This window comes from Micromys minutus (assembly GCF_963924665.1).
Source record: "Micromys minutus genome assembly, chromosome: 4".
Classification (NCBI taxonomy): Eukaryota; Metazoa; Chordata; class Mammalia; order Rodentia; family Muridae; genus Micromys; species Micromys minutus.
In genome coordinates, this window is record NC_137973.1 from 29124668 (window position 1) to 29149986 (window position 25319).

Genomic DNA, 25319 nt, shown 5'->3' on the forward strand with positions numbered 1-25319 from the left:
AAGCCAAACCTAAACCCCAAACGATTAATCAGAAATTCCCTAAAAGACCCCAAATTTTCTCAGAATCTTGACCAATCCCAAATTTACCCAGAGCACTGGAGACAGATCCAACTAACTGTTCAAGGGAAAGTAACATAAATGCCACCCACTCCCACCCTAGCAGGTTTTAAATTAACCCTGTAAAGTGCATACCTTTGTCTTAACCGCTGTTGTATGCCAGACCCCTGAATGCTGCATGTCTGCGACATAACATTTGGGTATGGGATATTGTTCTTCAATGAATTTTGAACCCTTATATTTGGGGGGTCATTTGTTATTTGCTGAAAACCTCTGACCCAAATTGTTGAGATTTTTCTTTTCTTTTCTTTACTGATCTGTAAGTTTGTTTCTTGTTTTGTCAATTGTCAATTTTGAGTTTTCTTATTCTGGTTCAATCTAGAGTCCAAGAGGGACAGATTAGGCATGGTTTCTGGTAGCATGCCTGGGACTATGGAGGACAAACCTAAACCTCTTCTGTAAAACTTGGTAGTGCTCATCTGATTTCTGAATCAGATGTGTGTTTGTGGACCTTTCTTGCACAGGAAGAAAGACCATCAAAAACAGCCTTTTCTTTTTGGTTTTGCTATCCTGGGAACATTATTCTGTGTTTGTCTGTGTGTATTTTATTTATGGTTTCTGTCTTTCTGTGTCTGTACTTTTCTCTGTGTGTTTTTTTCTGTGGTTTTTGTTCCTGTGTATAATATTCTTGATCCCTAAGATGGTACAGGCACAGAGTACCTCACTGGTTTGGTTCTCAGACATTTCAAAGATTTCCTCTAAGTTGTAGGAGATTCAAGTTTGGTTATTATTCCCAGCAAACAAACCATCTGTTGTAGGAATAAATAGTCCACTTATGAAGAACTATAGCATGAGGAGGGAACTTTGCATCCCCCTAACAATCTACAAGGTGAAAGTAATTGTGTATGAGGCCAAGATCAACCTGTACAAACTGTAGACAAAGGAGGATCACCTGACCACACTGACTTCCCTGACTCACATTAATAGCTCAACTCACACTCAGGCTGTACTGCCCAGAGGCTTGATTCTTCTATGAACTTCCTCCTTCAGTCTTCTGAACAACAAAATGTACTTCTGAAATAGTTTATGTCTGATGTATCATTGGCCAATGTTCACCTTTAAAATTGGAAGCTGTAACACCCTCAACCCCATTATCAAAGACTCTCACCTCTTATAGGTCTTTTAATTTCAATCATGCTGACCCCTCAACCTACCTGGGATAACTGTCAGCAACTGCTCCAGGTTCTCCTCACAACAGAAGAGATAATAGGGAGATGCTCCTAATTTGGTTCAGGGACCACATGGACTGCCCACCCAAGTCCAGGCTATTATCAATCAGCCTTAACTTTGACTGTACCCAGCTGGGATTTCTATAGCATTGAAGATGTGAGAGGCTGTGGGAGTATACCACAAGATTCTGTTCAGTGGGCCTCGGAGAAGCTGCTAGCTAGTTGGCTACAAATTTATCTAAGGAAAACCAGGTATAATAATGAGAGCACTAGAGAATATTTAGAAAGAGTGTTTTGAAGCCTATAGGACATACACTCCCTTTGACCCGGAAACAAGAGAAAATATTCAGTGGCAAACATGGCTTTTCTTTTTGTTTTTAAATTAAATTGAACAACTTTAAAAAACAAAGAGAAATGTACAGATTTTAAGCATTTTTGCATAAAAGTATGAATACATTTTTGTCAGTACTTGATTTTTTAAAGGTATGATAGTATGCATTAAAATCTTATTAGTTACAATAAGCATAAAGTAAATGTAAAACAAGATGTAACCTGGAAATAGTCAAAGTTTTCTTGGTGTGTAAAAATTAAGCATAATGGTTTTTCATTTTCTTTCTTTTCTTTGGCATTTGTTTTTCTTGAACTTCATATAGTCTGTGAGTTTTTTCTGGGGTGTTCAGAGCTTTCTTGGGTTAGAATTCAATTATCAGTGACAGCATATTATGTCTGTTCTTTTGTGACTGGGTTATATCACTCAGGATGATATTCTCTATTTTCTTAAGATGCATCCATTTTCTTAAGAATTTCATTAAGCCATTGTTTCTGATAGGTGAGTAGTACTCCATTGTGTAAATGTACCACAATTTTTGTATCCATTCATCTACTGAAGAACATCTGGGTTCTTTTCAGCTACTGACTATTATAAATAGAGCTGCAATGAACATTGTTTTGCATGTATCTTTGTTCTACATTGTAGCTTCTCTGGGGTATATGCCCAGAAGTGGAATAACTGGGTCTTCAGGTAGTACTATGTCCAATTTACTGAGAGATCACCAGACTGATTTCCAGAGTGGTTGTACCAGTTTACAACCCCACCAACAGTGGAAAAGTGTTCCTCTTTGTCCACATCCTTGCCAGCATCTGCTGTCATCTGAATTTTAAACATGGCTATTTTTAAACAAACCTCCGCTGATATTTGTCAGGATCTTCAGTGCCTGGATGTTTTTTCTTGTAAGGAACTTCCTTTAAGTTCATATAGGAATTACTATATGACTGAGTGCCTTGGGGATCAACGGCACTCACTGAGCCATGGATAACCCAAAAGTTAAGGGGAAAGTCTGGGCACAGGGGTAAAACATTGTGTTTGGAAACAGGCACTTCTTTTAATTTCAAATAAATCACCATAGATACAGGGGCAATGGGCACCAAGATCTATTCTTGGACTAACCAAATAAAGATGAACTTGGTATTGGGACAGTTGCCCACTCATTCATGGTTGTCTATGGGTGCTCACACTCCCTAATGGGAACATTTACTCACCAAAGTGGATCCCAAATACATTTTGACTCACAGGGAGTTAAATGATTGCATATAAATAACTCAATACATGCTCTCACTTTGGCGACTGAATGAAGGTACAAATTATTCCTTTAACCCAGCCACAAATCGAAGCTTCTCTTTACCTGTAGAGGTTCATGGAAGAAATACGTGAGGTCTGGGACAAAAAGAACCCAGTGGGACTTGTTCATTATCAATCCTCAGTTATGGTGCACCTGAAGCCATCCCAGTCTGAATCAGAAAATACCCAATGTACAGAGAGGCCCGAATGGGGATTACCCTAGTAGCTTGCCTAAATTGGAGACATGTCAGGAGTCCATATGACATGTGCTACAGGAGCTGAGTCAGTTGGGCAACCAAATGTATGCTAAGAAGTGTCAGGTTGTCAACTTGAAATGACCTACCTGGGGTACATACTCAAGGGGTGGGGCAATACACTGTCAGACGCCCAGATACAATCCATCCTTTATTTGCCGGTTCTATAAGTTCTGAGGCAAGTATAGGAATTTCTGAGATCTGTCGGGTTTTGCAGATTCATGGTTTCAGGGTTCTCTGAGATAGTCAAACCAATATATGAGGTCACTAAAGGACAGGAAGTTAAGATAGAATAGACCACTGAGATAGACATTGATTTTAAGACTTTGAAAAAAGCATTGTTGGAGGCACTGGCTCTTGCCATTCTGAACATAAACTGTCCTACCAGTACACTGATGAAAGATAAAGGATAGTAAAGATGGTGCTCACCAAAAATTGAGCCCATGGAATAGACCAGTGGCATATTTATCAAAAATGTTGATAATGGTTGTCCAATTCCAGATTGATGAAGTTGCAGGTACTACTTTTGAATTCCCTCACAAAAGATATAACCCATCATATGACCTAAATGAAGTCCCCATGCTATCTGACCTATCCTCAAATATACAGTATAATTTCTTATTGATTTGTGGCATGGAAAGAACGTCAGGCCAGTCTTGACTGACATACTCAGCCAAGATGTAGAGTGCACCATCTTTATGGCAGCAGCTTCATCCAGGACAGAATCAGATATGCAGTGTTGGCAGTGGTAAATTTGGACTCTGTTGTTTGGGCCCCTCCTATACTGTCAGACACTTCAGCCCAAAAGACTGTGTTGACAGCTCCACCTCAGGTTTTGAAGTTGACAGAGGGGTTTACAACCAACATTCGTACTGACAGCAGATATGCCTTTGCCACATCTCATGTATATAAGTCCATATATCAAGAGAGAAGATCAGTGACTGCTGAAGGAAATACTATCAATATAAGAAAGAAATACTTGCTTTTCTGGAGGTATTATGGTTTTCTCTCAAAGTGGCCAAAATTCCTTGCCCTGGGCATCAAAAATGAATATGAGGATAGCTGAAGGAAACAGAGAAGCTAATAGAGCCACAGAGAGGCCAGCCAAGCTTCCACCACAAACAGCCTGGAAGCCTTGCCACATCTGAGCTCCCCAGCCATCCCTAAATATGCTACTGAATAGTAACAAGATCAAAACAAATGCAGTGAAATTTACAGAATTAACTGATGGTTCCTTACCTTTGAGAGCCTTATCATCCTATCTAAAGAGTTTGCTAAACTATTCATCCATTAGATTTATCAAGCTTCATACATGGGTCCTTCAAAATTAAAGCCATTGCTACCAGGGAAGGATCCAACATATGTTACTCATGACAATTGATGAATCAGGCAGCCTCACACTTCCCACCTGCCAGACTGTGAACACCTCAGTCCTTAAGCAAGGAGCACCAGGAAGTAAACTTAGGGGCCAACCATCAGGGGCTAATTGATCATATAGAAATATATCCAGGAATGTGCTCATTTCTTGAATTTACAGCTAGGAAAAGTGAGTATTTTATCTGGTTTAAATATATAAGATGTGTGGTCACTTCATGTTTGATTTTGACTGGTTTTAAAAGGTATAAATGTGCTCTGAATAACTTGGTCTTACAATATTGGCCTATATCCAATTGAGTATGAATACAAATTTGCAACTTTGGTAACAAAAGTTTGTTTAAAACTAGTAAGTTGGTTGGAATCATCCTAAAGAGCAACAGGTGGCATGATCCAAGTGGTTTCTTATGTAGGGAACCTAAAGGAGCATTACAGCCTAGCTTAATGTTTCAGCTACCATTCCAGACAAAAATTATCATAGGTTTAAAAGATTGTTTTTATACTCATTTTTTTTTTTTACATCCTCATGATTGTAAAGGGTTTGTTTGCTTTTGGCTTGTCTGCTTGTGGTTTTGAAGAGCCCTTAAAGCAATGAGTGGCATTGTAAAGCTTTGCCTCAGGGAAGGGTTGATAGTGTTTTTTTTTTGTTTTCTGCTGCCTTGATGGCTGTACATTGAGACTTAAAATACTCAATGTTTACTGTTGTAGACGCTTTGTTAGTTAAACAGTCCCTATTCAGATTGTGGCATAAAAGATTCATAAAGATAATTTACTTATTTAATGTGATTTTCGAAAATCATCAGATGTTAGCTGGCTAGAACCTCACCTTAAGTTCACCAGATAAGTTATCAAACCATTGTCTGTTCTTCTCAAGGGATGCAAATCCTAGTCCCTCTACAGTTTACTGAGAGGTGAAGGGTTTTGCAGAGAATATAGAGGAAGGAATTAGTTAACAGAAGATATTATATAGATTATAATTAATTGTTGGATGTCTGTATTTTTGCCTTATACCCACAGCAGTCTTTTTCAAAAGGAATCATTAATTTGAATTCACCTTTCTTTCTAGTTAAGTAAATTCTTAATATCCTTTGCTGTGTTAATATAGAACTGTATTATAGATGATTATTTTTAAAGGGAAATGTCTTAACCTGATGATATGTTTGTTCCATATTCTGAGCAGCAATTAAATTGGTTATTGCTAGATACTGATGTTTGGCTTATTGCATGTGCTAACTTTTCAGGTAACAATTAATAAATCATTATCTACAAAACAAGTGGTTAAAGTTCGTTTCTTTATGTATGTTTTATATTTCCTTTAAATTTATGCATGCATCCCATAGATAATGCAATCGATGTATTTCTAGATGTTTCATCTATGGGAAAGCAGTATATACAATTGGATCACATGTTCATTCTCCTGAGTTGCTGCCTTCTGCAGCATAGATTATGTGCTTTAGCCACTGTTTTTAAATGTTGAAAAAATTAATTGAACTTTAAATTTATATACCTATAGCCAATATATATAGATAAATGTTTGCACCAATAGATATAGTTAATGTTTTATAATTGCTTAAATTTGTTCCTTATTTAGAAATTGCTAATTCTTGAGTTTTGCAATTGTTTATGCAAATACAACTTAATTTAAGAGAATGTACTGTTTCATCTTTTCTGGTGTATTTAAGAGATACTGGATTGCCTAGGTCCCTTAAAAAAGGCAGTGCCACTGCAGATTTGTATACCAGGCAGATTATAATCTTATTTTTTTGCTATAAAAATGCAAATGGCCTAAAACAACAATTTGAAACATGTAGAGAATATCCATGTTAAATTGTAAAAATTTGTCGTGAATGTCCTCAGTGTCTTCCTACACCACACATTGGTGTTAATCCTTGAGGACTTGTACCTAACCCATTATGACAAATAGATATTCCTCATATTTATGGTTTTAGAAAATTAAAATATTTATTGAAATATTAACACATTTTCAGCTATCTAGTTGCAACTGTTTTAACATGAAAAGCAACTAAATATGTATAGCCTCTGGACAATTGTCTTTAAGAGTAACACTGATCTCATCTCTGATAGACAAATTGCAGCTCAAGCCAGAGATTGTTTACAAAAGGTCCAAAAAGTATTGGAAGGTGTTTTATGGTCACTTAAATTGTATAGATTGTCCAATACATATTCAATTATTGGTATTCCATCTGATCACACTCCAACAAGAGAGAGAGGAAGGGCCTCTTTTATGGGTACATTTACGAGCCTTACCTTTGAAAATTGTTGTTTCTTAACCCAACCTGTTATTAAATTAATAATTTTAATCCTTTCATTTAATTGGATATGCATTCAATCAGGAATGGTTAATTTGAATTAACCAGCACTGTAGCCAAGCTGTCAGCTGACAGACTAGCAGTAAGCAACCCTATAGGTAGAGCTAGGTGGAGCTTGTATAAATTAGGTGACCAGAGAATGGAAAACCCAGGGGGGGGGGGTGGAGGGTGCTGCTAGACCTAAGACACACAATCCACAGGAGCTGCACTGATTATTCTAAGACAGGTAAGAGCAAGTGCTGATGCCTTGTGAGCCTAAGTCAAGTCCCTAACTTTAAAAAATACCTTTGGGAGAACTATTGTTATTATACTAACCCTCATCCGAATAGGGTTAGCTAGACTGCCTGCTTGCATGCCTTGACTGTGAGAGAGATACATACCCCCTTTTGCTATGATAATTGTCCCAGTGACAAGTCTATTCCTTACCTGGTCTTCCTGTTTCCAGTTGCTCCAGGTTACAATATGTCACCCTAGGGGGTGACTCTTCTACCCATCAGCTAGGGAAATTGCATAACTCCTTTGTAATTACCTAAGTGCACATACTGAGACTGGATTCACTCATAAGAGACTGCAGTTCAAGGTGGAGTAAACTTTCTGGTAACACAAATAGTGGAGTTTTGTCTTTCTTTCAAACCCTTAGGCCTTGTCCCGCTTCAGAGTAGCTGTTTGTGGTGCAGGCACCTCATAGGAAGACAGACAATTTGTTCTTATGTTGTTTACCTGTTAGGACATAGCAGGCTACATTTATATTTTCTAGATAGAAATGTTTCATATTAATAAAATGCCAGCATGTGTTTACTCTTTTAAACATTATATCAATGTTGGATATATCTACTGATAATTTTACTTTCATTTTCAAACTTACATCTTTAACCTGTGAATAGTTTTTTCTTTCTTTTTTCTTTTTCTTTTTCTTTCTTTCTTTTTTTTTTTTTTTTTTTTTCAGATCTCGAAGGCTGCCTGCAAATTTTCATTCCTATATCTTTTTTTGTTTATACTATACTGAAGCTTAAATAGAAGGAAGGCCAAAATGTGGATGCCTCAGTTTTCCTTAGAAAAAAAAAGCAAAACTTTCATGGGAGGAAATGCAAGGTTAAATAGAGGAACAGGTATTGAAGAAAAGATCACACAGAAGCTGCCTAACATTGGGACCCACCACATATGCAGTCACCAAATCCAAGCACAATTGCTGATCCCAAAAAGTACTTACTGTCAGGAGCCAGATAGAGATGCCTACTCTTGGACTATGCTAGAGTATTATGGATACAGCTGAGCATGCTTTCAGCTAACCATTGGTCTGAAATTGGGTATCCCAATGAGGTTGCTAAAGAAAGTACCTAAAAAGCTGAAAGAGGTTGCAACCTGATGGGAAAAACAACATCATCAACCAACCAAACCCTCCAAAATTCCCATGGAGTAAAACACCAACCTTTGAGAGACCTATTGATCCAGTTGCATATGTAGCTGAAGATAGCAATGTCTGCCACCAATGTAAGAAGTGAGAAGAGGCTTTTGTCCCAGGAAGAGAATATTTTCCCAAGGTAGTAGAATGCCAAGACAATGAGGTGGAGCATGTGATCAGGATCTAGTGCCCCTTTGTGAAGGTAAATGGAGGGGAGGGGATGGGAGCAGGGCAGGCTAAAAGGATCACATCTCAAATGTCAATACAGAGTATCTGATGATAAAAAAAGAGAATGAACATGTGTTCAAATTACATATACTGCCTTCTCATTATATGAGCCGTGTATAAATACAGCGAGTGAACTATCTATGGGCAGCATGCATAAATTTACAGAAAATGCAAAAGCATGCATAAAGAAAAAAATTTGAACCACTTGTCTTTTGGATAATGATTATCAAGTTTGCCTGAAAAGTTTGCACACACAATAGGCCGAGTATCAGTATTTTGCAATAACCAATTGCTGTTTGGAATAAGGAAGAAATACCTCTTCATATTCTTTTCAAAATACTTTTATGATTCTATCCTAAAATTCTATGTTAATGTGGGAACAGTTTCATAATAGGGTATTTAAACTTTACTTGAAGGGGAAGAAAAATGAATCTACATTAATCATCTCTTTTGGCAGATGACTGTTGTAGGTGCAAAGCAATCCAGAATTTATAAAGATCTTGGACAAATGTAAAGAGGAGAATAGGTCCATGTTTGGTAGTACATGTCTTTAATCAAAACATTCAGAAGACAGAGGATACAGATTTTGAACTACAATGCCACTTTACAGAACAAGTTCTAAGAAATCTAAGCCAAGGCAGTGAAAGATGTAATAGAAAAAAGGAGACATGTTCCAGTCCCAGTAAGCATCAGTTGTGAGTAGCTTGGCCCATGTTGCTCTTTGTTCGAGTCATGTTTTGATGAAGATTCAGAACTATTGGCTCTTCCAGCACCAAGCCTTACTGCATGATGGCATGCTTCTGACCATGGTGATAATGGACTAAACCTCCAATGGGGCAAGCCAGCCTCAACTAAATGTTTGCCATAAGAATTACTTTGTACTGAACCAAAATGCTATTTTTTAAATTTTTTCTAGCAATTCTTAAAAGGTTGTATGTTTCTGAGTATGTAAACTTTGTCTCTAGAGCACTGTCTCTCAACACGGAAGCACAGTAGAATCACTTGGGAACTTATATAAAGGAAAAACAATTCCTGAGGCTTTGCAGAGTCACCCTTCTTGCCAATGCCTAGAAATGCTTGTTGAAAAGAGCCTGATATGGATGTATCTTGAGAAACTCTGCCAGAGCCTTACTGGTACAAATGAGAATGTTTGCAGCTAACCATTGGATTGAACATGGAGAACCTAATAGAGGAGTTAAGGAAAGAACTGAAGGACCTGAAGTGGTTTGTAACCCCAGAGGAAAAAAAAAACAATATTAACCAAAAAGACATCCCCTCCCCCCACACACCTAGAGCACTCAGAGACTTCACCACCAAACAATCAGCACACATAGAGGGACTCATGGCTGTAGCTGCATATGTCTCGGAGGATGGCATTGTCTGGCATCAATAGGAGGAGATACTCTTGGTCCTGTGAAGGCTCATTTTCTCAGTGTATGGGAATTCCTGCATGTTGGGGTGGTAATGGTTGGGTTGAAGTTGGAGCATCCTTAGAGAAGAAGCGGAGGGAACAGGGGGTATGGGAGAAAGGGGAAAGAGGATAATATTAGAAATATAATTACATAAAATATTTAATAAAAAAAGAATCAGGTTTTCCTCTTCTGAGGAGAAGGGTGAAGAAGGCTCCCCAACTCAGGACATCAATGCAAGCCTGAAGAAAAAGCAATTGCCTTCTTTTAAGCCATGGCATATAAGCTATGCAGAAATAAAACTTTGGAAATCAGTCTTCAAGAGAGCCTTAATGAACTCATACAGTCTGAACAGATCACCCCCTATCTTGCCCTTCCAGTTCTACTTCCATTTGACAAAGCTAAAAATTCAGCATTGGCTCAGATTCAGCAACAGAGTCATTTCTAGGGGCTCTCTAAATACAGATTCTGTGATAATATTTGGACTTTTGTATTGCATGATGTTAAATATAAACAGGTGACAGTGGATAAAGTGAAAATTGTAGCCTGTGATGGTAAAAATACTGGCACCAATACTATCGAACAAATAGAGAAATGGGTCTTTTTGATGCTCTCTTCTGTAGATATCACAGTTTTAGAAGGAACAGATAGAAGAGACTTTAAACAATTTATTCTCATGGTGCAAAATGACAACATTGTGCTTAATATACTACCCAAGAGTCCCACTGATAGAAGCATGAGATCCTGTTCTTTTAAGGGACCTTTAGTACTCATAATAAGGAAATGGAACTTTTTAAAAAAATGACAAATCAAATGTGGTAGCCTTCATAAGAATAAGACTCTCTGTGTGACTTGCAGTTAGTCTGTCTAAGGCTTTGAAAATCTTGTTGATTTTCTCAAAGAACAAGCTCTTGGTTTTGTTGATTCTCTGTGCAGTTCTTTGGTTTCTATTTGGATGATTTCAGCTGTGAGTTTGACTATTTCCTGCCCTCTACTCCTCTTGGGTGTATCTTCTTCATTTTGTTCTAGAGGTTTCAGGTGTGCTGTCAAGGTGTTACTGAATGCTTTCTCCAGTTTCTTTTTTGAAGCACTTAGAGTTATGAGTTTTTCTCTTACCACTGCTTTCATTGCATTCCATAAGTTTGAGTTGGTTGTGTATTCATTTTCATATATTCTAAAATGTCTTTAATTTCTTTTTTTTTTTGACCAAGCTATCACTGAATAGAGCATTGTTAATCTTCCATGTGTATGTGGGCTTTTTGTTGCTTTTGTTGTTATTGAAGACCAGTCTTAGTCCATGGTGATCTGATAGGATGCATGGGAGAATTTTGATCTTCTTATATCACTTGAGGCCTGTTTTGTGATGCTCTATATGGTCAGTTTTGGAGAAGGTGTCCCCAAAAACCTGAGTCTTGATACAGTCTCTAGGGTAATCCCCAGTACATGACTTTCAGCAGGAGCCAATTATCTTACAGGTCAGAGTCCCTTTCAATTAGATGCTTGTACATTTATCACCCACTTGCTCCTTAGTATAAAGACTTTCACCAGTAGAAATTTGAGGCTCTCCCACCCCCCAAAAAATCAGTACTGCATGTCATAACTAGATTGGAAAGGGAAGTGAGATGAGTGGAATGAAGACACTGCTATGAGTTTCCTCGGATCTGATCCTGTCTGTGTTTTGGGAGGATCACTGATATTTCTCTGGTACTACAAAAGTTATTTTGAGGCCAAGCTGAGCAATTCAGGAAAAGCTGAAATAACCCAGATTCAATCAGTAACAGCTCATAGGAGTTTTAAGTCATCCAGCCAGAGCTCAGAATAAACTAGGAAGGAGTGAGTTTATTCAGCTAAATGTCTCGATGACTAAAATGATCTAGGCCTAGAAAAGATTTTCCAGAGGCATTCCAGGCCTAGGTTGGCTGGTAGAGGTTGAAAGTACCAAAGATGACAATAAATAGAGGTGAACAATATTACTTTTATAATAAATACATTAAATTCAACTTCTCTGTCAATTCTGGAGGTAAGTCTGGTTAATGTATCTTCAGGTTAGATTCCAGTGTCCAGAAAATGTGAAAGATATTATTCAAGACTTTCCAGGACTCAGAACTGAGGCTTGGGTTTCTCCCACGAAGGTCTTGAAAAAAGGAGAAACAGTCAGTGATGTACCACCTGTGCCCGGAGAATTCTCGATGGTCTCTCCATGGATAGTCAGTGGGGAGAGATAGTGGCTGTCCACCAGTGTGCTCAGGTGGGAGAGAGTGCTTCTGAGGCTCCTCAGCTCTCTGTAGGCAGGCCCCGAGTCTTTTTTTTTTTTTTTTTTTTTTTTTCATTTTTGCTATTCTTGCTTTCATTTCCTTCAAAGTATTTTTTTTTCCTTCCCTGGGGCTTCATAAACACTAAGCAAGTACTCTGCTACGAAACTACATCTGCTGACCTTACCAAGTCCGTGGAGGAAAAAATCATGTCCTGAATGCTGTTCAGACCCAACATAACAGACTGTGCACAACAGGTACAATTTGGTATTTGACAATTGAACTTAACAGTCATATATTTCATAAGCATATCGTGAAAGTCCTGGTTGTGACTATGACTTCAATAAATGACATCAGCAGGGAGAACTCCCTTCATACTAGACTTCACTTCTGGCCTCAGAACCCAGGATACCCAGCGCAGTCTAGCAAGAGGGATCAGAGGCAACACTGACAAATAACAGAAAATTCTCAAGCTCTGCCCACCTGCTCAGTCACCACAGCAAGAGAATCCACATTTTCACTGAGCAAACTGAGGAATACCAAAGTCCACTTCACGAACACTCACCTTTTTAAGAGAATCCCCATGTCTTTCCTGAATGTACTTGAGGAATGCTGTGGTCCACTGAAGGGTTGTTGCTTTATCTGTCTCTGCATTGCAGAATGGAACTAAAAGATTCAGCTCATCACAGCAAATGCGGATTCTGTGCCTTCTATCTCGTTCCATTCGGTTATGTCTCTCGTGAAGCTGAGACCATCCTCCCTGGGGTCCGCTCTGAGTCTGCTCCCCCAAGTTTGACTGTGAGGACTCTGAAGACTGCCAGGTGCCCCGTGAGGCTGCAGCGCCTTCGCCCACGTTCTGAATCTCTCCAAGGGCTCCTCGCTCCACGCCTGTGTCCAGCTGGCGGATTCTACTCTGATTCCGCTTATTGATAGCTTGCTTACATAGCACTTCTTCTCCTACTTTAATCCAAACCTGCTCCAGCAAGGCTTTGTTTCTATCCCCTCCTGTTTGTTTGGTGGACTCAATCTCTTACTGGTAACAGAAAGAAAATGCTCTAGGCAGTCCAATATCCTGGTGCTTGGCAGCTTCCAGTATAGAACATGAGTTACTAGAACTCTGAGTCTGTCCCAGGCTGGCGTTCCCACCCGTGGAGCAGGCACTTGTAAACAGTGGGTAGGTGAACTGCAAAGCAGTGGTGGCAGCAGCAGTTTTATTTTTCACTAAGGTCGTACATTTTGTTGCTGGTGAAGAGGAACATTCATTAATTCAGATGGATGTCGAATAAGAGTTACCAAATTGTTGAGCGCCACGCCCGACTCAGCGGGCTCCGCACCGTGCGGCATGGGGGGCTTTGCCTGCACACTGTTGAAGCGGTCCTCCAGGCTGATGCGTACAGTCTGCTTGGCCCGGACCTCGGGTGCGCCTTCGGGCCCCGCGCCGCCCGCGCCTTCCTTGGCCGCGCCGTCTGCCCGCGTCCGCGTCCAGTCCGCACCACCAGGCGTCTTCTCCCTCGCGCCCGCCTCGCCAAGCAGCATCATACGCAGCTCCTGGAAATCTATGTGGCCCAGGCACGGCGCGCCGGCCGCCAGCGGCGGGCACAGCACTGGATACACCAGCAGCCGGAGTGCAGGCGCGCCTCGAGCTCGCCTTCAGCCGCATCCATGTGTGAATAGAGAATGTGCTGCAGCTGCGTGTACTCCACTTCCCTCATCTCCACCAGGCTCAGGTGCCTGGTCGTGAACCTCAGCCCTGGCTCTCCCAAAACTGTGTCCCCGCCGCCCGCGCCCTAGGGGCCCGCCTCGCCGCCCGTCACGCCCTCCTCAGGCGGCAGCTCCCGCGCCCAGGGCCCGACATGCCAGCGCGGCGTGGCCCAACGACGGGGCGCCGGCACCGGGAAGGCGACACGGACATGGGCGGGCGACGAGGAGGGGTGGCGGCCTCCTCAGACTTCGCGCCGGCCACCGCCAGCTCACCAATGAGGGAGGGAAACTGCTCAGGCCCTGAGTAGTACTCAGGACTACTAGTTCTTATTTTCAGATCCACTTTAACCTCCAATCTTCTTCAAGCAGAAATGCCAGGGGACCTGGATCCCAATAGCTGTGGCTACACACATATCTGTGTTCATGAATTCGGCTACAAATGTACTATTAGCAACTATTCATTTTGCATGGATGGAATTTGGACAAACTCTGCAAGCCCTGTGTTCTCATTAGAGGACACGGACCAAGAAGCATGGTGTTTGAAGGAACACGCAAATGGTTTTGACGAAGAAAGTAAAGATTACCGGTCAGTTTACCTGACACTTCTCAGGTGCCCAAATAGCCCAATTTGGGCCAAGTTTCAGTTCTGTATCACAAATGCCCAAGGAGAGAAATTCCAAAGTAGGATGAGGTCTAACATTATATGCTTTCGGCAAAACCAACACCGAGGACACAAAAAGTTTATTCACGGAGATTTCCTTCTCTCCTATCATCAGTGTTTTCGCCCTGAAAACCAACTCACCCTCTGCTTCCGGTTGAGCATAGTAGGAAACTTCTTTAGCATGCCTGGACAGAACATGATTCCTGCAAACAAGGATACAAAGCACATGTTGACTGATGACATGTGGACTGAGCAGAACAGATGACTGGAGCCAGAGCAAAGTAGTAATTGCACATGAATGCTTACTCTTCATAGAAGGAGAGGCAATAAGACATTTCTAAAGACTCAATTTGTGGAAACTCAGGTGCCAAAGCAATCACTGCTATCTGAGAGGCCTCTGGTTCAGTTCCCAGCCCCCACTAGAGAGTTTTTAACCACCTGTAACCGGTATTCCAGAGGATCTGAGACTCTCCTCTGTTCCCCATGGTCACAAACAACTCCATAGACAAAAAATTCACTTAATAAAAAATAATAAAAGTAAAACTTTTGAAATCAGTCTGTGGATTCCAGAAATGTTTATGATCAGAGAGGTCACAGGTAGTCCAATCAGCCAAGCTCATGTGTGGATGTCTGTGCAGAAAGAACCCTTGATGTCCCACCAACATTAGAAAATTTTAGTCTTTTTTTTTTTGCATATAGTGTTGGCACATTAGATCTCCACCATCACACTTTTATGATGGCTAGAAGAGTAGGCAAAAGCAGAGGGTGTCTAATTCTGAGACAGAAGTCTTTGTGGGTCAAGACATCCAAACATTTTTATCTGTTTTAAAAACAGAAGGAATTGATTATTTTCAAATTCATAAGTCTTAGGCCAAACTTCTTATGCTCTGACCCTTAATACAATTATTCAAGTTGTGATCGACCACAAATATTTAATTATTCTCTGTCTACTTCATAACTATAATATAGCTACAGAATATCTGACATTCAACCACTATGAAAGGGCCATTTGACTGAAAGGAGATAAAAATGCACACTTTGAGATACATGGCTTTAGGTCATGATTGGGAACAAATCAGGTAGACTGCTTACAGATAGTCTCTTACTTCAGTAAGAGAATTCCAAAATCTGAATTCCACCTCTGTGTCACTTAGAGATGACTCCTGAAGAACGATAGGATAAATCACCATCTTCAGGTGTTAGTAGAAGACACGTGTAAGGAATAACTGGATTTAATTAAAATTATATTGTTATTATCATAATTATTAAGTACCATAATATTCTTTGTACTCGTAACAAGGTTTAGAAATTGCTGGGCACTGTGGGTATTTGTTTTTATTGCTTTTTTGTTTTTATTGCTTTTTTGTTTTTATTTGATATTTTATCTATTTACCACTGTTATGTTCTTTCTTCACTTGCCCATTTCCCCTCCACCATTCTTCTGTTTTGTTGAAGATACTTTTATTGCCATCCACTCACTCACACCTCAACAACCTGGCATTTAACTACACTGGGGAAAGAAGCCTTCACAGGATCTAGGGCTGTTCCTCCTATTGATGTCATCCTCTGTACATATGTGGCTGGAGCCATGTGTCTCTCCATGTGTACTCTTTGATTGTTGGTTTAGTCCCTGGGAATTCTGAGGGGTCTTGTTGGTTGATATTGTTGTTCTTCCTATGGGGTTGTAAACCCCTGAAGCTCTTTAAGTCCTTGATGTAACTCTGTCATTGTGGCCCATGTGATCAGTTCGATGGTTGGTGCAAGTATTCTCATGTGTATAGGCAAGGCTCTGTGAGAGCCTCTCTGGAGATATCCATATCAGACTCATGGTATTTGGGCCTTTTCCCAGTGGTTATAGTTGTACACAGCTGACTTATGAAGGTAAAGGTATTTTTTTTAGGTAAACAGAAAGGGTGATGTGTAGATTTACCTTAAGGCAATACATGATTGGACAGTAGAAAAGTAGGGAAGGACTAGGAAAGCAGAAGAGGAAGTGGTAGGCTGAGATCACAGGAAGAGTGGAAGACAGATTCATATGTTTCTCTTGACACATATCTAGCTTTATGAAGTTGTCATGATTTAATCTAAGGGTTTGTAATAGGTCTAATTTATCTCCTATAGATGGTGAGTTTATATCTTTGTCCATTCCTTTAATTCTTATTGTGTAAAGGGTTTATGGATTGAGATTTTAACATATAAACATGTTTGATAAGTTTATAGATATAAGTGTTTTTTTTCCCGGGCTGTGGAGAATGTGAGATACTTTTCAGCTGGTAGAGTAGTAGTTGGTGGGAGTGGTTCCATCGTGCTGGCCTGTGGCTTTTGTAGAACTAGCAACCACAGCTCTACTCTGGAGTATCTCCTACAGAGAGACACCTAGCAGGACTGGTAGCAGCAGATTACTTTTAAATATTTACCTACAACACATGTTTTCATATAGTCTTTCACCAAAAGGTGTAGCACAGATTAATGGTGTATTTTATTTCACAATATCTGGATCACTAGTGGGAGTTCCTACATCAAAGCACTAGATTACAAAGAGATTTAAATACTAAAAACCAGTCAGTAAAAGTTGCATATGTCTGTTCTCCATTTTTTAAATAATAATTAAATCCAGATACCCTCAAACTTTTTACCAAGAATAGCCATCACAGTCCATGAGGACTACCATTCAATTTAAGCTGGAGCAGTGTTTTCCTTGCAAACTTAGGTGCCATTGGTCTTGGGGCACACATGGTACGAGTTAAAATGTCAGTTTGGGGCATTCTGGCCCAGCAAGAGGGCTGGGTCACTGACATTAAGACTCAGGACCTACCTGCAGATGGCTGAGACCCCAGAACTGTCTTATAATCACTCTTCTGCCTGAGCCCATAGGAAGATTGCCACATACCATTCAGGATCCAAATAACAGGAAATAAAAATCACTGTTACATAATTTCTCTGAAAATTAATGGACTCAACTCCCCAATAAAAAGACATAGACTGGTCATGCCGCCGGGATCATTCACAGAGGAGTTTTATCAGCCGCTTCTCTCCCTGCTACTTGCTCTGTGAGTCTTGCAAGCTAGAGCCGAGTATGCCGGCCGGCCATCCTGTCATGTTACGGGCTGTATGGAGGAGAAACCAAGGTGTATTTTGGCAATCTGGGTACTGGTGCTGGTAAAGGAGAATTAGGAAGGGCATTCAGTTACTATGGGCTCTTAAGAACTGTATGAATTGCCAGAAATCCTCCAGGATTTGCCTTTGTGGAATTTGGAGACCCAAGAGATGCGGAGGATGCTGTTCAAGGATTGGATGGGAAAGTGATTCTTGGTTCTCGAGTGAAGGTTGAATTATCAACAGGCATGCCTCAGAGATCTACTTTTAATAGGCCATCTGCGCGCCGTCCCTTTAATCCTAATGTTAGATGTTATGCATATGGTGAAAAGGGACATTATACTTATGACTGTCATCACTATAGCCTATGAAGAAGAAGCAGTTCATGATCTAGTTCACATTCCTGATCCAGCTGAAGGCGATATTTCGCTCATGCAGTAGGAGCCATGGAAGGAGGTCAAGATCACCATCTCCTCGGGGATCCAGGTCTGTGTCTTTTCCTAGATCAAGTTCAGCTTCACTCAGAAGATCTAGGTTCGGTTCTATAATACGATTGAAGTATTTCCAATTCCGCTCAAGGTCAAGATCTAGATCCAGGTCTATTTCACCACCAAGAAGCAGCCGATCACAATCCAGATCTCCATCTCCTAAAAGAAGTCGTTCCTCATCAGGAAGTCCACACCGAATTGCAAGTCCAGAAAGAATGGACTTAAGGTCTCAAGTTCAATGGTTAGGGAAAAGTTATTTTGTTTACATTGTTATAAGGGGTTTTATTATGTCTGTAATGTGTAACCTAGTAAGAATCATCAACCATCTAATAAAAATGGATCTGGATTATTACTCTGTGAATTTCACAGCAGTAAATATTGTTTTTCTTGACTGTATTAACACATTTTGGCCTGAAAATGTGGGTTTTTATTTGACACATTTAAATAAAATGTTTCGAACTAAAAAAAAAAAAAAAAAAAAAAAAGACATAGACTATCAGGCCTGATACATAAACAGGTTCTAGCATTTTGCTGCCAGCAGGAAACTCATCTCAGAGAAAAAAAGACACTACCTCAGGGTAAAAGGCTGAGAAAAAACTTCCAAGTAAATGGGCCCATGAAACAAGCTGGAGTAGCTATTCTAATGTCTAATAAAATAGATTTTTCAAACAAAAGTTATCAATAGAGTTAAGGAAGCATACTTTTTACTCATCACTGGAAAATTCCATCAAGACGAACTGTCAATCTTGAACATCTATGCCTTAAATACAAGAGCACCCACATTTATAAAAGAAATCTTATTAAAGTTCAAAGCATAAATTACACAATGTACAATAAGAGTGTGAGACTTTAACACCCCACACTCATCAATGGACATAACATGGATACAGAAACTGAACATAGACACCACACAACTAGCAGAGGTTATGAACCAACTGGATTTAACAGAGATCTACAGGACATTTCATCAAAAAATACAGAATTTATGTAATTCTCATCACATCATGGTACCTTCTCCAAAACTGACCATACATTTGGTCACAAAACAGACCTCAAGAGATACAAGAAGATCAAAGTATTCCTATACATTCTATCAGATTACCATGGACTAAGGCTTGTCTTTAATGACAAAAATAAACAAAACCAAAACAAACAAAAGCTTCCATACACATGGAAGCTGAACAATGCTCTGCACAATGATAACATGGCCAAGAAATAAATTTAAAAACATATGGATTTTTTAGAATTTAACAAAAATGACACCACTAAATAACCAAACTTTTGGGATGTAATGAAGCAGTACTGAGAGGCATACTCATGGCTCTGAGTCCCTCCAAAAAGAAGCTGGAGAGCACAAACACTAGCAGCTTGATAGCACAGCAGAAAGTCCTTGAACAAAAAAAAGCAGACACACCCATGAAGAGTATACTGCAGGAAATGATCAAACTCAGAGCATAAATCAACAAAATAGAGACAAAAAGAACTATACAAGGAATCAACGAAACCAAGAGCTGTTTTTTTTTTTTTGTTTTGTTTTGTTTTTTTGTTATTTTTATTTTTGAGAAAATCATCAAGATCAATGAACCATTATTCAGATTAACTAGAGGGCACAGAAAGAGACTCCAAATTAAGAAAATCAGAAATGATGGGGGAGACATAACAACAGAAACTGAGAAAATGCAAGAAATAATCAGATCCTACTACAAATGCTTATACTCAACAAAACTGGAAAATCTGGAGGAAATGAATAAATTTCTAGAGAGATGCCAGTTACCAAAGTTAAATGAGGATGAGATAAACCATCTAAAAAGTCCCATAACAAATAAAGGAATAGAAGAAGTCATCAAAGGATCCCAATCAAAAAAATCCCAGGACCAGATGGGTTTAGTTGAGAAATCTATCAGACTTTTATAGAAGACTTAATACCTATACTCTCCAAACTATTCCACAAAATAGAAACAGAAGAAACACTACCCAACTCCTTCTTCAAAATTACAATTATGCTGATACCTAAACCACACAAAGACACCACAAAGGAACAGAACTTCAGAACATTTTCTCTCATGAACACCGATGCAAAAATACTCAATAAAATTCTTACAAACTGAAACCAAATACACATGTAAAACATCATCCACAATGACTGTGTAGGGTTTATCCCAGGGATGCAGGAATGGTTCACCATATGGAAATCTATCAAAGTAATCCACCATATAAACAAACTCAAAGAGAAACACCACATGATCCTCTCACAAGACACTGAGAAAGCATTAGACAAAATTCAACACCCTTTTATAATAAAAGTCTTGGAAAGATGAGTAATCCAAAGCCCATAACTTAACATAGTAAATGCAATGTACAGCAAACCAATAGCCAACATCAAACTAAATGGAGAGAAACTTGAAGCAATCCCATTAAAATCTGGACTAGACCAGGCTGCCCACTGTTCCCCTACCTATTCAATATAGGAAGTCCTGGCCAGAACAATTAGGCAACAAAAAGAAATCAAATGGATTCATATCAGATAGGAAAGAAGTCCAAATAACACTATTTGCAGATGATATGATAGTATACTTAAGTGACTCCAAAATATCACCTGAGATCTTTTTTCCTTAATATTTATTTTAGAAAAATCATAGAAAAATGTACAGATTATTAAAAGGATTTTAGTGTAAATACATAGAAAAATATTTTTGTCAGTACTTGATTTTTTTAAATGTTTGATAGAATGCAGAGAAATCTTACTATGTACAAAGATCATAAAGTATATGTAAAAGAAGATATAACATGGAAATAGTCAATGTTTACTTGATGGGTAAAGATTGAACATAATAATTTTTATTTACCAAAAACTGCCATAAGGCTTTCTTCTTAGCTCTTGAGTTATTAATGATTTAAGGTCTAGGTGTACATAATTTTGTGAGGGTGCTATAGACTTAATGATTTTTTATTGTGAATAACTGAGGCTTCTAATATTTGGTCGTTTTTTTTTTTTTTTTTTTTTTTTTTTTTTTTTTTGATATGATCTGTGAGTTGTTTCTTGGGTATTCAGAGCTATCTGGGGCTAGTAACCAATCATCAGTGACTGCCTATTGTGTCTGTTCTTTTGTGACTGGGTTACCTCAGTAAGGATGATATTCTCTAGATTTATCTGTATTTTTCCACCATTCTCTCCTTTGTTCTGTCCTTTGTCAACAGCCTGGGATCCAAACACATGCTTCCAATTCATTTGCCTCTGAGATTGACCTTAGTTTTTCTAAGGATAAATGTGTGTGTGAGTGTATGTGTGTGTGCAGGGGAGGGCTTTAGGGAGCAGTTGATCTGGCTAGAGTCTACATCACTCTCTCCTGTGGAGGTGGGGTTTGGGGCATGGCTAGTGTTTTGCACAGATGCCTAATAGTGGTGTGTCCAGGAAAAGTGGATTTACAATCTGATTTCAGAAAGCACCTACTGGTTCATGATGATTTGCATAACCATTCTTCAGTGCTTCTACTGATCTCACAGCATTTACCTTTGTGTTTTGTATTTACAGCATTTACCTATCTGCCCCACGATTTTAGTTGCATTTCTTTAAGTTTCTCTCCATTTTAGTTGATGTTGGCTATAGAATTGCTCTAAGTTGCTTTCATTACAGTCATTTACATTCCTTGTGTCTCTTCAGTCTTTTGTCATATGTATCAATGATTTTCACCAAGGCTTTTTCTAAATCTAATGAGATGATTGTGGCTTTTGACTTTCAGTTTGTTCATAGGGAAGATTGTAGTATTAGTGTTGAAGATCCTATGCCAAATGCTCCAGCTCATCTTATACCAAGAATGGTAGATAATACTATAGAATGAACAGCAAAACTTTTTACACTGTGAGCTGGAAATCTGTTGGCATAAGCACCTTCTTTTCTTTTATACCCTCTTAATACCATATTATAGCCTGAATCCCTTCTGGTGACTTATTCTCTTTTTTTCAATGAAGACAAGTGTCAGTTTGTTATGAAGTTAGTATTTATTAGAGAAACAGTGTTTTCTGCATTTCTAACTTGCTTGAAGAAATCGATTTAAACCAGGGTTCCAGTAGATGGAGCCTGTGCTTTCATAATCCCACTGTGCACAGTAGTAGCCCGAGGCTCCATCCCAGTCTCTCTGATGGGCCTGATAGTATGCGTGAACACAAACATATTGATTTAGGATGTATTTTTCTCTCCTAGGGATCTAACTGGTGATACAACAAATTTTCCACATCAAAGTATTAAGTATATCAAATGTCTTAGTCAGGATAAGGGTACCTATTCCTGCACAAAGATCATGATCAAGAAGTATGTTGGGGAGAAAGGGTTTATTCAGCTTACACTTCCCCATGCTGTTTTTCACCAAACGTATTGAGGACTGAACATCAAGCAGGTCAGGAAGCAGGAGGTGGAGTCGGGGCCATGGGGGAATGTTACTTACAGGCTCATTTCCCCTCATTTTTTCAGCTTGCTTTATTATAGAACCAAGATCTACCAGCCCAGTGATGGCAGCACCCACAATGGGATAGGTGCTTCCCACTTGATCACTAGTTTAGAAAATGCCTTACAGCTGGATCTCATGGAGGCATTTCCTCAACTGAGGCTTTTTTCTGGGATAACTCTAGCTTGTGTTAAGTTGACATAAAATCAGCCAGTACAATTGACCCCTTCTCAATTTGACACACAAACATATGACTATTAATCCTCAACCCTTACTTTCCTGTTCTCTGCGAAGATCTAAATAACAATTTTTTCCTTTCACATTGGCTTAGTTATTTTCACAATACCACTAAGAAGTCCCAAATCTTTACAATTCTTTACCTGCTCTCATTTATTTAAAAAAGGCCCCTAGAATATCAAATTATGTTTAAAAAATTTAACTGAAATTATTTAAGTTATGACAATGATAGAATGTGCCAGTCAATCAAAATTCCAAACTATTAAACCTCTGAATTAAGAATGAACCATGACTGGATCTCACCCTGTTTCACAGCTCTGCCAGCTGAGCACCTATCACTAATGCTAGTGCTCGGCCATGCCATTCACATTCTGATAGCATGTGTCTATATTTGACACGCTGAGGTGTAAAGCAATGTCTTACCAACTTTTTATTTCTGCAAAAATCCTCACACAATGGCAACTGTGTTGAAAACTCCAGTAAAACTAGCAGGCCTGTGATAGATCCACGATCATCTTGTTAACAGAGCACAGATATTTTGTAACTATACAATTTATAAGAAACTAATAAATTTTGAAATATTTGTAATATAATGAAGTTATAAATAGTTTATCTTCTTCTTTTCCTTATATATTTCTATTTTCATGCACCTCATTTATCTGTCTAGTAGACTATTAAACTCTGGATTTAAATATGACTAAGCATAAAATAAAAGAGATGAGTGTGACTGTCTAAGCCAGTAAAAGCTACTAACTTGGAGACAAATTCAACCTAAGGCAAACATTGAGAAAGCTGGATTTGCCATTGGGTTCTTCATAGTTCGATCTGTCAAGTATACATGGACATCCATGGCTGAAATTATGAACTTCTATGTGCCATAAAGCTAACTCCATCACAAATGGAATGTCTACTACTTGAAAAAAGGCCCCTCCAATGTTAAACTTTGCAGGATGTGGAGTCTGAAATGGTAGGCAACCATATTAGCAAGGTTTAAGACCTAGTCAACATACACATATATGTGGAATTTCCATTTAAATTACAATGTCTATACCAAAAGAACCTAGGCTAGCTGTGCTACAGTGCTAACCAAAAGGTACCATTCCATCCGTTCAATCACTAGACTGTTTTCCTGTCATCTGAAGGCAATGGCAGACTCCACTTTGGGCTGTAAGAGGCTCTGCCTGGATGCACACAGGGTACATCCAGTGGTCAAGCTGCTCTCAGCATCAAGTCCCCACGCTGTGTCCCTTAAGCTCATAACCTCCACTCACAACCAGGTCATAGCGGCCTCTTCCACTTTACCCTTCTGTTGCCACAGGTGCTATGTAACTGCTACTCAAAACTAGTCTCTAGTTCCGGAAAATCATTCTTATTGTCTTTGTCAACTCTAAGTTTCTTTTTAGAATTCTGGAACAATATGAAAACATTAAAAATATTTTAATTTTGTCTTTCAAATACAATAAAATTCGGATATATGATGTTTTAAGATAATTCAATTACTAGATGAATGATCTCCATTTACATAATACATACTTTGTAAAGAGGTTTCATTGAATTGCTCTTTAGTGAGGTGAGTTTCAACTCTTCTAAAACAGTAAATTAGCTCATTACTTGTGTGTAAATCTGAAGTGTGTCTGTTAGGACATTATCTTTTAAGTCAAAAACAAATAAATTAGGCAGATGTTTATTTAAAACAATGCTAACAGATACACTGAGCAATAAACTTTTTCATTTAACTTAATGTCTGCTCAGTTTCTTAAAATTAGTTTAGTATAAAGAGCCCATTAATTAACTCATTAGATTGGTCAAGGCAGGGCATTTGAACTAGAATATAGGATTTTTAAAGCAGTTGGTTTTGCTGTTCTTGATAATCAATCTCTCTTTCCCTCTCTCACTCTCTCTCTCTCACACACATGCATGCGCACCACACTTGCTAGGCAACATACACACACACACACACACACACACACACACACACACACAAACACACATAGTATTCTGGATATTGGATTTCCTCCCATAATCCTGTATAATTTACTGTTCGCAATCTTCAGTGTTTTCAAAACTATGTATTAAACATGGCCAATTAGATCTATCTGAGGAACTCTTAAAAATTATTTGGGAACTTCAGTTCAGAAAACTGATGATTAACTATTTAAAAAATGAAAATTCATATAAAAACACAACCGACTTAACACAGGTGTTGAAAAAAAAACTCAAGTTGTAACTCAATTCTGTACTTTCTCAAACATGACGGAAAAAGAATTACAAGTAGTAATACTATGTAAGAAGAAACTATTAACAGTGGGCTTGGGGTGCTACACAGTATCACTGCACTACAAGTATGTGCAGAATTCAGCATGTGCCAGCATGGAAAACTGTCTTGCACTGAGGTTTTCCAAGAGGTACAATGAGCCTGCCAAGAAACATCTGGTCTGTACTAATAGCTTGCTGTCTTCAGTACAGGCCTTCATAATGTCAGCCACGCTGCTCTTGCAAAATCCCTTAGTGTAAAAGAGTTTTCAGTGCTGATAGGCAGGA

At 39.0% G+C, this 25319-nt stretch overlaps 3 pseudogenes across 3 annotated transcripts; 2 read left to right on the forward strand and 1 right to left on the reverse strand.

Moving 5' to 3' along the window:
• Positions 1–10175: 10175 nt before the first annotated feature.
• Positions 10176–12126, forward strand: LOC308420007 (transcription initiation factor IIA subunit 2-like; annotated as a pseudogene). Its single transcript has 2 exons — positions 10176–10499; positions 11947–12126. The product of its transcript is annotated as a transcription initiation factor IIA subunit 2-like (transcript).
• Positions 12127–12670: 544 nt separating this feature from the next.
• On the reverse strand, positions 12671–15705 carry LOC308420008 (transcription factor-like 5 protein; annotated as a pseudogene). Its single transcript has 3 exons — positions 15608–15705; positions 14657–14718; positions 12671–14092 (listed from the first exon to the last, which is right to left on the reverse strand). The product of its transcript is annotated as a transcription factor-like 5 protein (transcript).
• Positions 15706–16390: 685 nt separating this feature from the next.
• LOC308420009 (serine/arginine-rich splicing factor 7-like) lies at positions 16391–21921 on the forward strand (annotated as a pseudogene). Its single transcript has 3 exons — positions 16391–16396; positions 17584–18340; positions 21840–21921. The product of its transcript is annotated as a serine/arginine-rich splicing factor 7-like (transcript).
• Positions 21922–25319: the final 3398 nt, after the last annotated feature.